The sequence below is a fragment of the Protopterus annectens genome, chromosome 17.part0 (genome assembly GCF_019279795.1).
Source record: "Protopterus annectens isolate FY-2018-M chromosome 17.part0, PAN1.0, whole genome shotgun sequence".
Taxonomy (NCBI): Eukaryota; Metazoa; Chordata; order Ceratodontiformes; family Protopteridae; genus Protopterus; species Protopterus annectens.
Window position 1 is genome coordinate 797,417,841 of NC_056751.1, and position 12,702 is coordinate 797,430,542.

Here is a 12,702-nt window from a genome sequence, read left to right on the forward strand (position 1 = left end):
ATAGGTATGCCCGTTAGTTGTGCCACCTGTGCCTCAAGCTGGCGTAGGGGCCCAAGAACAGATTCCTGGATCTCCCTACGCACCACAGTCCGGACGCTATGGAGGGTGAGTGGTGGTTCTCCTCCGGCCACACTTGCAGAGGGGGGACGAGCCCCATTCTCTGCAGCGCTTCCACCTGCAGGTGGCACATGGCCACCGGAGGAGGGTCCAGACTGGGCACTACTGCCAGGTGAACTCGCCAGCTGAGGTGGGAGAGGTGGGTCCGCTGGAACCCGCCTTCCCTGTTGTCCTATGTTTTGCATTATGTCATGACAGTTTGGGTTAGTAACATACAATACCATTCGCAATTAGTTGTAACAGCATGCATTAGTATTCCCATTAACCAAACACCCAGATATTCACACCATTGAACAGCGAGCATAACACATGCATAATTTGAACAGCAATACACAGTCCAACAACATGCAGGGTTGATTGATGGCAACAGGCCATCAGGTTTGGATGTATGAACAGGGCAGATGCATCAACGTACATGCAAATATGTATAAACCAACAGGACAAATGTCCAGGGGTGTTAATTGTGATTGCACATACCAATTTCACGTGGAATGGATTATATGTGGTTATAGGGTAGGGTGAAGAAAATATAATTAACAACTTCAAATACCAATACATATGCTGTACATTTCTAATAGCTGCAGATATATACACACTACTGTTCTACCTACAGTTTCCTATGTGATAACTACTTCAAGTTGGTGATAGGACTGTTACTGCTACATCAATATACATTTTATTGTTATTCATACACATTCATATCTGGCTTTGTTCAGCTACATCATCCTTCTACATTTGCTTTATATAGCTATAGACAACTGTGGATGTTTGGTATTTCAGACAATCATACTATCTGCATATTGCAGACTGAGAGCAACATATCCAGATTTTGAGATACACATTCCAGCTGCCGCAACATTTTGAACACATTTCGCAGTTTGGTTCTGCTTGTCACATTCATTTCATTCTGTACTGACTGCAGTATACTTTATTCAGGGGTTATTACTACTTTATTGGTGGATTCATAACTCTTTCTCACACTCTCTCACTTGTTTTCATTTTACAATTCAGGATGGTACTTACTTCTAGGCTTTATTGACATGTTTTACCTGTAGTTATTACAATCCTTTCCAACAGTTTCACTTCTGTCATGTTTCAGTATTTCAACAGGGATATATTTCACACGTGATTTGCTCATCTTCTGCAGCTGTACTTTTCAGCCTGCTGCAGGTTGTGCACTATTATATTACAGGTGGGGCATCTTTATTTCAGACTTTATTTCAGACATTTTCATTTTCTGTTTGGATTACAGACTGCAACACACTTTTGTAATCAAGCAATACTTGCAAACACTCTTACACTGTTACTTGCACATTTTATTACTTAGTGACTACACTGCACTCTTTTGCTAACTGTCATACTTTTATGTTTATTTACAGTTACAGGGAGAGGATTACTGACCTGCCTGGTGGTGCAACTGCACCAGCCTATCGCCATAGGCTCTGCGGTTCGCAGAACGGACACCTGCAGCTGTAATATAAATAAAGTAATATTGGAATACACATCTCCATAATATCAGCTAGGTTAATTTCTTATATACATAATTAAATGTAACTTACTCAGTAGTGGGGCGTTGAGCATTTGCCAGGCCTCCTGGATCCAAAGGTTCAGTTGGTCCTGCTTACATCTCTTCAGGTCCGCATGGTGGTGACGGACCTGCTCACCAGTCCTTGGAATCCCTGTGGCACTGGTGAGATCATGAGCCAACCGGTTCCATGCCTCAGCCCTATATGCTCCCCACAGGACCTGGCCCTGCATGAGTTGGGCCTCATGATTGTGGACAAGGAGCCAGACCATATATCTGAACTCCTCAACACCCCACCTCTGTGCTTGGAAGCAACTACCCTCACCTACTCCTGACATTCTGGCTGCAAGTTAGTTCTACAATCGGTTATGCTGTGTATTCCCACCTATGGGGCTTATATATGCCGTTTTTCCCGCACTTATCTGTGATTGGCCATTTTGGAATTGTATCAGCTTCACAAAACCTGCTTTGTCATGCTCCTCTTTCTATTCATTCCTATATATTTGCTATTACTGCATTTCTAAGTGCATCTGTCATGGCTTAGTGGTTCAGTACCTTGACTGTGGTGCATGGTATACTGGGTTCAAACCTGGCCACTGCTTTTTATATTTTATGACAGGCTAGGGGGTGTGTCTGTGTAAAGGCAGTTTTGTTACAGCTTGCTCAACGTTGCCCTTCAGTTAGCTTGTTGGAGCGGTGCGCAGCTCCGCGCAAACGGGTTACGCTGGTTTACGCTTCATTTGGCTGTCAGCACGCATATTACGCTCAGCTCAGCTAGGGGCACACAGTTTCAGCGTGTTAAACCACAGTTCACCCACGGGCACTCATTTTGCACCTGTTCAACCATTGCTCACCTACAGGCACTCATTTTGCACCTGTTAAACCACTGCTCACCTACGGGCAGATGCACTCAACTTGTTAAACTATAGATCAGCTATGGGCACATCTGGCATTTTTTATTATTTTGTTATCTCACATTTCTTCAAAATAAATGGCCTATTTCATTACATTTTACATAAAATATAATTTTATATGTGTACATATATGTCAGGGACATGTTTCGTGCTTATTTCACTAAAAATATAAATTGATGTTGTAGGGGCTCGAACCATGACTGCCTGCTCTTCAGCCGCCGTCTCTACTGCTATGCTATTGCTTTTCAGCTTACTTTGCATAGTTAGTTCTTATATGCTTTTCCACTTACTGCTAACTGTGGCTGAGCTACGGGCATGCCTGCGCAAACGAGCGCACTCACGGGCAAACATCTTTACAGTTTAAAAAAATATAACATGTTCATTTATATAATTTTATGTTCGTAGTCTGTGGGGGCATGTGTTGTGTTGTGTTTATTCACATTTCTATGTACTCTGTCGTGGGTGTTTACTTTGGGCACTTTTACTCTTCTGGGGGCGTGTCCGCTTCCAGGGCTCGGCCTACGGACACGCCCCTACTGTCTTCCATGGACCGTGTTAGCCTTAGGTGTGATTCAGCATGCCCTCATGCATATGCATGACATGCTGATGTCACACCGTTTAACTGCAGCCTCCGTGTAAGCCTTGTATCTCTTACACGGAGGCTTCGTGAATCCTGCCCAATATGTTTGATAGGCTGATGTAGTTTTGGAGGGAAAAGTTTTTAATTTAAACTTGGTGCTTGTTTTGTATGAGTTTGTCCGAGGAAGTCTGGTGAATTGACCAGACGAAAAGCACTTTACATTATCTTTGTGCTGTTTGGAGTTTATTAAAACTTTTATTGGATTCTTTTCCTCTGGGTGTGTTCTTATCCAGTTTGTGTTGTCGCTGTGTCTGCCTTTGATCATTTAGTTTATGTCTAATAATAGTCTGAGTTCCTTCACAGCCATGTTTTCTCCTTTGGACTTTTTTTCTGTTTTTAAAGTCCCAACAGTGATGTGATTACTTCTCATTGTGCATATTGTACATGTAGATGAAAACAGACACGGATAATATTAATCACTACCTTCCACCATTATCCAGGAGTGTTCCTCATAAAGAAATCCCTTTACATTGACATGCATGCTTACTGAACAGGTTCTGTTAGGATTTAATGTTGCAGTCTTTTCTGCAAACACATACTTAGTTCTGTATATTGCATGACAGAAGTAAATTCAGGTCTTGTCTCTAAGCCCTGTATCCCAAAATTACTGATGTCTGACTTAAACCCATTTTAAAACACATGGCCTTGTCACCCATTATAACAGCATTCCACAAGGGACTTTTTATGGCTGTACGAAAGGGTTTTCAACAGGCACAAAAATTCTGTTACCTTGCAAATGACAAAAGTTTTCCTTGTGAATGTTATAGTTTTAATAAAATGTATTTTTCAGTTTTAAGTTAATTTTAACAAACTTTAGAAGTCTACAACTTGTATGAAAGAGCCCCAATATTCTTAATAACCTGGATTGTGAACATATTTAAGAGTGTAGCATTGTGACTATGAACCTTAGTTCCAGCATTTACTATAGAAGTACAGAAGCCTGTTTAAAGGCATGTTACAGACCTCTGTTTATGGGTCTTTTTCTTTCTTGTTTTTATACTGTATGACACATACTCCTTGGAGTTAATGACACTGGAGGCTTCTTGCTAAGGTGAATGTTTTACAACATAGGATTATGACTGGATCCTTGATCGTAACTCTCTTATTATGTGTTCATGACATGGATGGCAAAAAAACAAAAAATATATACTTGTTTCCCACCTTTCTAAGCTAGCATAGTCCAGTTTTCAGGTTAGTGCTGAATTCAGGGCTGTGTTACAAATCTCTGTGTTTGCCCATACCTTACTTGGATAGAAGGAAGTTCTCTGTTCACCTGTGAGAGAGGGGAGCTTTGAGCAGCCTATCTATCCCTAGAGGAGTGGTTTCAGCCCAGAAATTAGTAATTTATTGGCCATTTTGGGCTAATTTCTATCTCTTTCATTTCCCTGCTATAAATACCGCATTTGCTCAGTTTTGCATGCCGGGCAGAGCCGGTTAACTAGGGTAAAACTATTCCCGGCTCCACAAAGTCTCCTCTTCAATTTTTCCCAACTAGACAAACCTTCAACTTAAGCACTCAAGACATTCATTTCTCAGCCCAGCACTTGCTCAAAACTTATAGCAAGCACTTATAAACCCTAGCACTAGACCCTCCTGTACTGAACAGAAGGACAAGGCTCTCTGACCTTACCAGCCATCCAGTAAAACAGTTCACTGTACCTATCCAGGCATGTCCAAAGGGCAGTTTTGGGTGTACTCTCCAGTCCAACTGGTGAATCTGGGCATTTTGAGGCAATGTTACAATTGCCTCATGTACACAGACAACCCTCTCCACCAACCACCAAATACTAATACATGCGAGAGATACAATTATATAGCCAAACTGGAGGCTAAGCTCTTTCAACCCAAGACTGGATCAGACAGTCAAGAGAAGAAGGGAAATACTTGCATTACACCACCAGTCTCACATAGACCCATTAAACCAGCACCGGCAAAAAACACACATAAATACATGAAAACATACTCGGAGGCTCTAAATAAAAATCTGCAAAACCAACAGAGACCTCCAAAGCAAACATCCAAGCAACCTCCACCCCCCAACACAAACCAGGAAACACATACTTCACAAAACCAGTGTGCCATGCAATCTCAGCCCTTAAGGCAAAATAACATACCCAACATACTAGTAATAGGTGACTTTATATTCAGGCATACTGACGTCACACTCACTAGGCTGAATAAGGAGAAGGTTAATGTTAGCTGCCTGTTGGGTGCCAGGATCCGCCACATAACACAAGCACTCAGGTCACTCCAGAACAAGTACAAATATGACTCTGTCATTATCCATCTTGGTGTGAATGACCTGAGATGTACCTCCCCGGATTACATGAAAAGAGACATGGAAGAGCTCTCTGATCACGTAGCCCAAGCCAGTATGACCCTGACCCTGAGTAGTGTCCTGCCCTCACCAAGAATAATGCCACGGTATAAAGAAAAAAATCTCGATTTCAATAATTGGCTAAGTTTCTGGTGTCATTCAAAGGGGATCCAGTGTCTGTCCACCTGGGATGACATGCTTGACAAGCCACGATGCTTCACTAGAGACGGCTTGCACCTGTCACCCTTAGGCTTTCAAATACTGGCCAAGGCTCTTGGCACCCCCATAGTGCTTTTTTTTAATCAAGGCTCAAAAGACAAACCCACTGCCATAAATAGCACAAGTAACAAAAAACTGAGGGTAATGCTACTCAGTGCCAGAAGTCTAAACCTCAAAATGCATGCACTCGAGGCACTTCTCAGTATGGAGAAAATTGATATATGTGCAGTAACAGAAACCTGGTTTAAGGCTCCAGAGAGCACCCCAGCACTACCAGGCTACAACTCATACCATACATTTTGGCCACAGAAACCAAACTGAAATATAAAAGGCGGGGCGTCTCCATATTCATTAATGATACCCACACCTCCAGGTTAGTGGCACAGCATGATGCTTCAGAGATCATCCACGTGCAACTAACAATGGGCAAAACTGCATTTCAAATTGTAGTTTTCTACAGATCACCCACCATGTCCCAGGACCCACATTCCACATTTATAGAAACACTGGGAAATATAAAGGTTCTACCAAACACCCTAATATTGGGTGATTTCAATTACCCAAACATTAACTGGGAGAACTACTCAAGTACTAACTCCCTTGCCCAACATTTCCTAGAATTTATAAACTCAAATGCCCTGGTTCAACTGGTCAACATTCCCACCAGAGGTGACAACATATTGGACCTGATCATCACCAACATGGGCGACCGGTGTTCCACACCAGAGGTCAACCCCTCACTGGTTAGATTTGACCATAAACAAATCACTTTGGATATCTTCATTCCACCCTCACCCCAGACAAGGAAACCACTGTGAAAAACTTTTCAAAAGCAAACTTCACATTACTTAAGACCGAGGTGGAAAGTCTCAAAGCCCCGATGCTGAAGGATAATGCTGTCCAAGCTGCAAAATTCTATGGACACCTACAAGAATGCATGGATCGTGCCATCCCAAGCAAAACCAAGACTCACTCCTCCAAGAAAAGGAAACTAGTCTGGTGGACTCCTGCCATTAGTAAGCTATACAATAGAAGGAGGAAACTAGTACAGAAAAGAGTAAAATCCCAAGAAGGGAAGACATCCCTGATCAGTATCAGCAAGAAACTAAGATCCCTCATATAATCATCCAAGGCGAGCTTTGAAAGAAAAATTGCCAAGGACTCCAAAGATAACCACAAGGCATTCATTAGCTATGTCAAGAATCTAAGTGGCAATGCTCAGATCTGCTCAGGGTTAGTGTAGAATGGCACAAAATGCACTGAACTGACCAAAATCTCCAACATCCTGGCAGACAGGGTCAGCACAAACTTCACCCCCCTCTCACCCCCAAAAGGGCCTATAACCATACCAGAAGAATGTAGAGTCCCTGAAATCACAGACACTCAGGTTAAAACAGCCCTCTCCAAAGCCAAAAACACAGCATCAGTGGGACTGGATGGTGTCCCAGGCTGCATCCTACACGAGCTCAAAGATGAACTAACCCCATCACCTAAACACACTGTTCAAACTCAGCCTCTCCACAGGTTACATACCCACAGAGTGGTGCACAGCAGTGGTTATTCCACTCCACAAAGGTGGAGCCACAACAGACCCTGGGAACTATCGTCCTATAGGCCTGACTAGTTTGGTCTGCAAGGCTATGGAGCGCATCATCATGGAACTCATTAACAGAGACATTGGGAACCTCCAAACACTGGACCCTACCCAGTTCAATTTTGTTAAGGGCAGATCATGCCTCCTAAACCTGGTGGACTTCTTTGAGACAGTTACCAAGGCTATAGATGAGGGAAAGGTGGTACACACAGCCTACCTAGACCTTGCTAAGGCCTTCAACACCATTCCCCATTCTGGTATTATAGACAAGCTCACCAGCCTGAACATAAACCCCTATGTCACAAGATGGGTTGCCAACTGGCACACAGACAGAACCCACATGGTGAGAGTTGCGGGAGCTAGGTCCGACTCTAAACCAGTTACAAGTGGCATTCCCCAGTGCTCAGTCCTAGGACCCCTCCTGTTCGGCATATACTTCTTAGAGGTACAGGCAAGCAGAGGAGGACTATGGCTGACCAAGTTCACAGATGACTGCAAACTAGGGGCTATAATTGACTCTCCGGCTGACACAGACATCCTCCAAAAGGGTCTCACTGAGACGGATACCTGGTATCAAAATCATGGCCTCAAGCTAAATGCCAAAAAGTGCATAGTCATCCCCTTTGGAGAAAACAAAGTACCCACAAACTACCACATAGGTGGTAGTCCCCTAAATACGGAAGACGTAATAAGGGATCTGGGGACCCAAGTAGATAGTAATCTCATCTTTGATAATCACAAAGTGGTTAGAAAATCCTTCTATGTGGCCCACCTAATCACAAAAGGGTTTGCATCCAGATCAAAAGAGGTCATTGTGCCCCTCTACTCATCACTCATAAGACCCATCATAGAGTACAATGCCCCATTTGGGATGTACCTTACAAGACACCTGGCAGCTGGAAAGACCACAGAAGTACCTCACCAAGAGGATCACTGGCCTCAAACACATGCACTATGCAGCTCGACTGAAGAAACTCCTGCTGTACTCAGTTTCATACTGCCTACTCAGAGGTGATCTTTGCCTGACATACAAGGCCATGTCCAACCCAGAATTGATGGACATGCTCCACCTAAAGAAAACCTTATCCCCTCGACCCACATGCTCTAGGGATCTAAACCTCACCACAACAGTAAATAGGATGTGCTGGAGGGATAGATTCCTGTCCCAGAGACTTCTCATGCTTTGGAACAAGATTCCAATCTACATTAGGCAGAGCTCCTCGCTAACACTCTTCAAAAAAAATCTTAACGAGTGGATGGAAAACAGAAAGTTTACCCGGGGATCACTTCAGTGGCTTTGCTGGACACTGGCACAGGGAACTAATCTAAGGGGACGGCGAACACCAACACATTCTGGCTAGGCTTATAAATGCCTTGGGGCAGGTAGCCTAGTACCTACCTATGAACCTATGTGAAGAAACTAACCCTGAGAATGAAGTGCAGGAGGTGAATCCTGGCATCAATATCAAGAACACATAAAAAAAGTGTTATGACTAATGAGACCAAGTCATGGTTCTGTGTAGCACATGCAACTTTATGTGCTCTTTGTGCTACCAGTTATAGAAAAAAAAAACACAGGGAGATAAAAGTATTTTTCTGCCAAAACACTTTTGCACTGTCAGGCAGCAAGCAGAAATAAAGTGTCCCTGTGAAGAATGAATTGCTTTAAAAGCTGTTGGATTATTTGTGCTGCCACACTTTTCAATAAATATTAGACAGCATAGTATCTAACAGCTTTTAAATCTTTTTCACTTTCTGAAACTGTATTTTGCAGGCTGGCAATGACCACTGTCAATCTTTAGCACAAGACACAGTCTTAATAGTGCATGGAAGTGCTTAATAAAAGCTTATTAAGCAGCTTTCTGATGTGCTTATTAAGCTGGCCTTTTTAGCTGTTAATGCATAGTGCTCCATGTACTACATAAAGGACTGTGATCAAGTCTTCACTGATTACTAGTTTATTGTGTGTTCTCAACATGGATGCCAAGAAGTTCATTTTGAAAGTGAAGCTTGAGATGTGAGCCTTGGTATCCATGTTTAGAACATAAAAGGCTAGTTGTGACTGGAGACCTGATCATGATTCTTTATAGTCTTCATCTGCTCCATGCACTACAAACTCCGGGGGGGGGGGGGTATAGTAGCACTTATTGTTTTTTGTGTGGTGTTCAAAGCCTTTGAAATCCAATAAAGCACTCAGTATTATCAGACAGACAGACAGCAGTAACAAAGTGTCTATCTGTAGAACTAATGGCTTTAAAAGCTGTTAGACTCTGACAGAGTGAAACTTTTGTTAAGCACCCCAAGTGCTGCAAAAATAAAGTATCTATTGCCAGGAATATCCTTAAGAACTTTATCTTTTTCTTGATTTCAGACTGTAAATTGGTGGCCCGTGCACTTATAGGTTCATAGGTCAGTATGAGGCTAATTGTACTTGTGGGTGATTTTTAGCCTAGCTAATTTTCCAATTTGAGAATCAAATCCTGCACCTTGTGTTACTAAGATAAACTCATTAACCATTTTGCCAACCCCCAACCCCATAATTCTTCTTTTCCATTTATGGTACTGATGAACTTACACTAAGGCCAAAATACATATCAAGATGCAGTGGACCGTAACATGTAGGCAAGAAATATTTGTTAAAGGTCTGTGCGTCCTTGAACATTCTGTAACCAGCATGCAAGAAAAATGTTCAGGAGAAATTTACATATATCCCATGATGACTTGAAAGAAACTTTGTAAATACTGTTCACATCCATCAAAGTATCAGCAGTCTTGTAGGCCTTATGCCATGGGACTCCATTTTCAATGACCTTTCTTTATGAACTGTGAGACCAGAAACATGTGCTGTTAAATGTCCTTGTAGGTATATAATCATCATGCCATTATACCCTTAGAAGTGACAGCATGCATACAGACTGCATCTATTTATGTTGTAATTTGAAAAAAAACATATGTTTTGAGTTGATCTAATTTGGAAAGTATACAAACAGCAGACTTTGCAGTAATTAATCTTTGTTTTTAATTCCAGGGTGAACCGGAAGAAATCTCTGAATCTTGAATAAAAAATAAACATTAGGCAACTGAAATTTAGCACATGAAGATAAAATATGCATAACGAATTACAAAATGCAAGGCTTCCATAAACCAACATTGGCCCACCAAGAACTTGCTAATAACAGAGAAGCAAAGTCAGCTTGCTCAGTAAAAAGTGTTTTGAGCTGAGGAGATTACACAAATCTAGAAGCATGTTCTAGAAGCATATACCCTTCAACCTGCATCATAGCACTGGCTTTAAAGGTAACTTCATGTTTGCAGTTACCATTATATGCAGCTGCAGTCTACAGAGTCATGCTTGCCTCTCTTCCTGCATGTAGAATTCACAAATCCTGTGACAGCTGCCTGTAGATTAATATAAATGTCAGCTTTGAAGTTTGTGCTGTAAGAGGGAGACAGGAAGAAAACTGACACTGTTGTATTTTCCATCAGCTATTATACTTCAATGATTTCAGACTGTATGGACTCATAAATATTACATTCTACATACACAGCAAGAGTAAATCTGAGGACAAAAGTCATGACAACATGTCTTCCCAGTTCATAGCCATTGAACTGTATGTGTGGCAGGCTGTACATATGTACATGTAGAAAACATCTGTCATGTTAATAACTTTTACTTTCAGTATTTTAAGCAAAGAGTTTTTGCGGTATTTTTGCAGTATTAATATATACTGGTTGACACATTCCGTTTTGGTATTTTTATTAAGAAGATTTTGCTGACCTACAGCCTGGCTGGTGCTCTACAGGAGTCCTGCTTTAAGCAGGACTCACTTTTAATAAAAAAGAAGTTGTACCAGAGTCTGCCGTAGGTTACAGTTTGTGAGTGCAGATACTAGTAACCCCTAAATATACAGCATCACACTAATGGGACTTGTTTACCTGGAAATGGATGTACTACATTTTAAGATGGCACTGTCCCATGTGCTAACACTGTGCTGTGCCCACAAAAAGGTAGCAGTTATGTAATGTTTTATCTGTACCCACATCTGACTACATCCTGGGATGGAACCGCAGAAGCTATCTTCCTGTGACCACCCCAACAAAACCAGGCAAAGTCAGCTTTGGTTATTGGCAGATACAGCCATCCTTAAAAAGGCAGCCATTAAGATCTAAAATACTGAAATGGTGCTCCTGCAACCAACCTGTGGTCTAGAACAGCTCTGTATTAGATTTTATGACATTTAGCACATATTTCTGAATGTGTCAGTTATGAACAAATGGAACACAAGATTTCAGATTTAACAAGTTTTTTCCTGTTTTCATTATTTAAAATGTACCATAATGCAACACAGTGTTCGTCACATTTCTGTTTTGTCTCCCATGTAATCCTTCTTTTTCTTATTAAATGCCAATATTTACAGAAAAAGGTTTACTCTAGTTTTTTCTTCAGTGTCTTTTTTATATTTTGTTATAAACTGGCCAAAGTAGATACAGACATATGGCTTCAACAAGCATTGTTAGCAGAATAATTGTGTAGTTCTTTAGCTACATGAGATCAGTTAGTTTTTGTACTACCAATTCCTTCAGTACTTTTTTATATCTTTTTAACAAGAATCATCTTTATGACATAGGCAGTCATACATTTATATAAATGAAAAAAAAAACAGAGACATAATCTTAGTTGCAAGCATTTTACATCACTTATAATCTATGTAATCATTGTCAGTCAAACATTACATAGCTCATTCCAATCTTGCCTTCTTTTAAACCTCATTCCTCCCTTGCACGTATTGCTCCCACAGTTCTTTTTTTCCAAATAATTTGCTTATACCCTTTTCTAAACATCCAAACCACAGTTGTTTTATCTCTGTTATTGTATTCACTACTACTCCTACAGTTGGTTTAGACCTTGATTTCAATTTTCTAGTAATTGCTTTTTTGGCAGCCACCATAATTAAACTCGGCAGGCCTTACTATGTCTAGACAATTCTGATTTTGCATCATAGCTCCGAAAATTCATTTCCCTAGTTACATCAATTTGCTCACAATTTCTGTAATAAAGTAGTCTACAGGGAATCTTTAAAGTCTGCCAACTCAGAAGACTCCCAGAAAATATGTTCCGAATTACCTCTTTCTTCTCTATCACACCTTCAACATTTGCTGTCTACCAAAGGAAAAATTCCCTGGAGTCTGCTTGAGGCATAAAAATATCCATGTAAACATTTCCAAGAAAAATCCTAAATCTTCTAGATTTTGTTGCATATTTGGGAGACAGACATATATCCCCCATTGTTTCTTTGTGAATTGCTTATCCAATCTCTTGTCTAATATAAGCATATTAATTTTTATAGTTCTTTAGCTACTTTTTTATAAATGGCA

At 41.1% G+C, this 12,702-nt stretch overlaps 1 long non-coding RNA gene across 1 annotated transcript in view; it reads left to right on the forward strand.

The window, feature by feature from the left end:
• LOC122791841 overlaps positions 1 to 11,744 on the forward strand; it is a 245,768-nt gene extending 234,024 nt beyond the window's left edge. Inside the window, exon 2 of the long non-coding RNA XR_006363209.1 lies at positions 10,355 to 11,744. This is a non-coding gene — a long non-coding RNA (uncharacterized LOC122791841). The remainder of the gene's footprint in view (positions 1 to 10,354) is intronic.
• The last annotated feature ends 958 nt before the right edge of the window (positions 11,745 to 12,702 follow it).